Source organism: Vipera ursinii (genome assembly GCF_947247035.1).
Source record: "Vipera ursinii genome assembly, chromosome: 16".
Classification (NCBI taxonomy): Eukaryota; Metazoa; Chordata; class Lepidosauria; order Squamata; family Viperidae; genus Vipera; species Vipera ursinii.
In genome coordinates this window covers 6,017,367-6,022,366 of record NC_139529.1, presented here as the reverse complement: position 1 = coordinate 6,022,366, position 5,000 = coordinate 6,017,367, and the positions used below count along the sequence as shown (strand labels likewise).

The 5,000-nt window shown below is 44.3% G+C and overlaps 1 protein-coding gene across 1 annotated transcript in view; it reads right to left on the bottom strand.

Annotated features, from left to right (window-relative positions):
- Positions 1-5,000, bottom strand: part of NTNG2 (netrin G2) — a 226,933-nt gene that overhangs the window by 221,533 nt on the left and 400 nt on the right.

Below are 5,000 nucleotides of genomic sequence, written 5' to 3'. Positions count from 1 at the left end.
GAAGGAACACATGAACAGTTTTAGTCATCTTGACACCCAAAAGATGTTGAGAGTCTGGAAAGAGTGCAGAGAAGAGCAAGAAAGACGATCAGGAGGCTGGAGGATAAAACATACGAAGGAATGGCTGCAGGAATTGGGTATGTCTAGTTTAAGGAAGACGGGGACGCGGTGGCTCAGTGGGTTAGGGCGCTGAGCTTGTCAATCAGAAGGTCGGCAGTTTGGCGGGTCGAATCCCGAGTGCCGTGTAGCAGAGTGAGCGCCTGTTATGCGTCCCAGCTTCTGCCAACCTAGCAGTTCGAAAGCACGTAAAAAATGCAAGTAGAAAAATAGGGACCACTCCGGTGGGAAGGTAACAGCGTTCCGTGCGCCTTTGGCGTCTAGTCATGCCGGCCACGTGACCACAGAGTCGTCCTCGGACAAGCGCTGGCTCTTCGGCTTTGAAACGGAGATGGGCACCGGCCCCTAGAGTTGGAAACGACTAGCACGCGTGTGCGGGGGAACCTTGACCTAGTTTAAGGAAGAGAAAGACCAGGGGGGACATGATAGCAGTCTTCCAATATTTGAGGAGCTACCACAAAGGAGAGGGGGTCAAGCTATTCTCCAAAGCACCAGAAGGCAGGACAAGGAGCAACGGATGGAAACTCATCAAGGAGAAAAGCAACCAAGAACTAAGGAGAAACTTCCTGACACTGAGGACAATTAACCAGTGGAACAGCTTGCCTCCAGAAGTTGTGGATGCTCCATCACTGGAGGTTTTCAAGAAGAGACTGAACTGCCATTTGTCTGAAATGGTATAGAGTCTCTCCTGCTCAAGCAGGGGGTTGGACTAGATGACCTCCAAGGTCCCTTCCATCTCTGTTGTTCTATGTTTTGTGTCCTATCTCCCTGCTCTTACTGTAGCATCGCAGTGGGGATGTCTGGACCAGCCAATTAACGATCCTCCTTTACCATCCCTCCGGCTTGCAACTTTTATAGATTTATTTGCAAGACAGTGGTTGAAATCAAGAGCTCTTGCTGTGATTTATAAAGTAGTTGACAAAACAGCGGGATTATTTTTAATTAAAAAGGTTCCATCTGAGCTGATGAGCTTTTCCCACTTCGAAGAAGAGGCAAAGCCAAAGAAACTAAACATTTTCACACTCGAGTACACACACACACACACACACACACACACTTCACTTCTGGCCATTTGTAAAGCGTTCTCGTACACCTCACCCTACATTAGCTGTGAGTCACGGTTGCCGTGCAGAGCCTCATTCAACAAACCTGGATGGCACGCTGTGACTTTGCAATTCACAAAACCACAACTGGTGGCTTTACCTGGCATGCAAACTCACCAACTGTCCAGAATACACAACTCTTTATTCTACGGCTTGTTCCAAGTTGCAGCAGCGCTCAAAAAAAGCAACTTACGACCATTTTCCAAACTTACAACCGTTGCAGCATCCCCTTGTGGTTCATCTGATCAAAATCCGGCTGCTTGGCAACTGTCTCATAGTTATGACGGTCGCACTGTCCCAGGGGTCACGTGATCCCCTTTTGCGACCTTCCGACAAGCAAAGTCGTAAAATGGGGCAAAAGCTCACTTCACAGCTGTCTCACTTAGCGACCGAAATGATGGGCCACATCGTGACCAGGTTGAAGACTATCCGTAATGAATTCACCGATAAACAGTGACTGATGATAAGCATAAAATAGGTGGTTGTGTTTTTTTTTCTCCTCTTTGCGTGCCTTTTTCGTTTGCGCTTCACATTCCTTCTTGAAACGTTCGTCTTTCTTTAAGATGGAAGATGGTTTTAATCCAAGGTAATAAAGATGATTAAAAAATAAAAAGAGTCGTGATTTTTTTTAAAAAAAAAATCCAACTCACCAACTATCTTTCATCTAAATCAAGCACGGAAGGGACAAGTTATGGCACACGACAAGGGGTGATTCCAGGAAATAAATAAATAATGCAAAGAAGTTGGACAACTTCCCAAAATTATATTCTGCAAGCATTATTTTCAGTAGGTTATGAGAGTTTCTCATTATTATTAATTCTTTATGAAAGGACTATTATTATCATTATTACTGGCACAGCAGAAGGATTGTTCTATTTATTTATTTTGGGGTCTCCTGTGAGTTGCTATTTCTCACAACAATGCAAGAGGATTTGCATTTTTGCAGCGGACTCACACAACTTGCTGCACCCGTGGAGGGTCCTGTAAACAAGAGTTCTCTGTCCATCACGCTTAGAGCCGTATTCGCACAACACAATACAGTAAATCTTAAACCCGAAGTAAGAATCACAATTGCTGTACAGATGTAATACAGACCCGGACTTAGAACAGTTTAGGGACCGTTCAAAGTGATGTCGCTGAAAAAAAAGTGACCTATGACCATTCTTGACACTTATGACCATTGTAGCATCCCCATGGTGGTGTGATCAAAATTAGGAGGCTCACATTTATGACGGTCGCAGCCTCCCAGGATCACGTAATCCCCTTCCGCCACCTTCTGACGAGCCAAGTCAACGGGGGAAAGCCGGATTGACTTAACAACCGTGTTACTAAATTAACAGCTGCAGCGATTCGCTTAACAACTGGAGCAAGAGAGGTTGTAAAACGGGACAATACTCACTTAGCAACTGTCTTGCTTAATGACAGAAATGTTGGGCTCAGCTGTAGTCATAAGCCAAGGACCATGCAAAGAACACATCTAAGCTTAGTCCTCTCTTGACTGGAGAGTTGTCAGATTCCTAGAAGATGCTGAATCACACACTCAACCAATGCATTTTGATCTCCTTTGAATTTGTAATTTTATGCTCACTCAGCCTAGGAATACAAAATAAACCTTGCCCTCTGGAAATCACCATCCGTGCTTCCGCTTAAGGGCAACGTCGAAAGACAAATATCTTCTTGATGACAGCTCTTACAAAGTCCTTGCAAGCGGGCTATTCTCGGAGGGGATGATGGGAACTGATGTCCCACACGCTTTCTGGAGAGCTTTGAGGGTCTCCAACTTCACACCCAACCCCCAACTTCGCTCTTAAGTGGACGTCCAAGATGTACCCCAATTGACTGAGTTTGCACAGGATGATAGCGCCCACTTTAATGTATCCACACACTCACAGGGACACACTTAAATTTCCATCCCCATCTCCCCATGTTTAGACACTAATTAATGAGGCAGCGAGGTGACCGATTATTCCCATTGTGGCCATATTTAAATTCAGGAACCCAGCCTAGGTATTGATCCTTCAAAAGCATCCGAAAGTCTGTTTTAAGCCAACCCAAGCTCATTTGTCTGCCCAGCCAATTCTGCCAGCCCATTGACCGATAAAAAAAAAATAAGACCTCTTAAACATCTCCCCCGCCCTTACCCTAGCTTGTAAAGCCATCTCTGATCATCATCTTTGGGGCCAGGGATGTTACAGAATGAGATAACACAACACAACACAATTGGAGAGTCTTCTACTCCAACCCCCTGCTCAGGAAAGAAATTCTCCACCCTATCATACAAATGGCTGGACAGTCTCTTCTTCAAAAAACCTCCAGTGATGGAGCACCCACAACTTCTGGAGGCAAGCTGTTCCACTGGTTAATTATTCTCACTGTTCTCCAAAGTCCCTTCCAAATCTGTTATTCAGTTATTCTGTCAGCTGAAAAGAACGCCCTTTGGTCGACGTGGGGCAGCTGTTACTTTCCTGAGGCTAACAAATAAAAATCCTCCCAGGTCCTGTTCAGATGACATATTCATCTACAGCAAGGCCTGGGAAGAACACCCACATCACTTTAAACCGACCGCTGAGTTTGTTTAAACTAATCTAGGAAAAGCTGGGCTCACCCTTAAACCCAGAGAAATGCAATCTAGGTTAGCAGGAAACCCCATAATTGAGAGTTTAGCCGATTCCTTCCTCTGAGGAACAAGGCTTTCCTGCCATGGGCAGCGGGCTGGACTAGAAGATCTCCAAGGTCCCTTTCGGCTGTAGGATTCTACATTCTACGTTCTGTTTCTCTTCCCCCAGACGGAAAGTGCGGTTTCTCTGTATTAAGTCCCCTCACGTATTTATTTATTTATTTATTTATTTATTTATTTATTTATTTATTTATTTATTTATTTATTTATTTATTTATTTAATTGGTTTTATATACCGCCTTATTCCCAAAGGACTCAGGGCGGTTTACAGGGCAAAGTTAAAAAAACAATATAAGTTAAAATAGAGTTAAAATAAAATTAAATAACAATTAATAGCCCCAAAAGTTAAAAATTTAAAAATTTAAAACCCCTCAGTCCAGGCCAGATAAATCAAATAACCAGGTTTTTAGGTAGTGAAATACGAACAAACAACAAATCAGAAATGACAGACAACTATACATTCTAATATATCATTAAAAGCCGATGACATTATTAGACATCTCAATCATTTCCTAATGAAAACATGTCCCTATATAATGCCAAACGCAACTCTTAAGGAAGATTCGTGCCCAGTTGACTATGGCACCCAACCAGGATCCTTTCACACCTGACCCAGGTACTCCGTTGAGGACAAAGACGCCAGGACACCCCCTCAAAAGTGAGAGTTTGTCCCAGAAAAAGAGTTTTCCCCAACTCTTTTTGCAAACCTTTGAATAAAAGGAGAACTTTCTGCACAGAGAGTATATTTTGTGCAAAAGCCAGAAACCGCCAAGGATCAAATTCAGACTGGACCTCCTCTCTCTCACCCCACCACCCTTACCCCACAACCCACAGTTTCAACCTGCAAACCATTCAAGTGTGAAAAGCCACTTCTCTGCTCTGCCTCACTTTGGCTGGCGTCGCCGTCTCCAAGCATTGAGAACTGGCCAGCATTTCCTCAGCCACAGGGCCCCTTTGGCCTTTGCTGAAAGGCCCGGGGCCAGATCAAAACCAAAATTGAGGTCGACATTTGACAAAAGTGACAAATTGTCCAAGCAACTTCCTTCCCACGCGCCACGGGGGACCGTTGCAGGCAAAAAAAACCAAACCAACCCACATCAACC